The following is a 355-nucleotide window of genomic DNA, read 5'->3' as shown; positions in this document are numbered from 1 at the left end:
CCAGTAACACGGGGGCGAGGGGGCTACTTTGATTGGCCAAGACGCAGAGGTCGGCTGGCCAATCGTGGCGCGGTAACAGGCGCGGAGGCGGAGACGTGAGGGAAGTGAAACGTGGAAAGCTGTGTAGGGGCGCCGGAGAGCGCATGCGCGTGTGGCTCCCAGAAGGGTGGAGTGGGAGGGGGGAGCTGGAAGCTGAAGTGGGGGAGGTGGGGAGGCACAGTGAAGGGAAACAGGCGGAGGTAAACTTGACAGCTCACCCATTCCCCACACGAGGCGGTCTGCAAACTGTGCGCACCCAAGCCTTTAGACTTCCTACTTGCCTTCCTGCCTGCACACCCCAGATGCTCGGAACCCC

The sequence above is a fragment of the Tenrec ecaudatus genome, chromosome 16 (genome assembly GCF_050624435.1).
Source record: "Tenrec ecaudatus isolate mTenEca1 chromosome 16, mTenEca1.hap1, whole genome shotgun sequence".
NCBI classification, from domain to species: domain Eukaryota; kingdom Metazoa; phylum Chordata; class Mammalia; order Afrosoricida; family Tenrecidae; genus Tenrec; species Tenrec ecaudatus.
The sequence above is the reverse complement of the archived record's forward strand: the minus strand, read 5'-3'. Positions refer to the sequence as shown.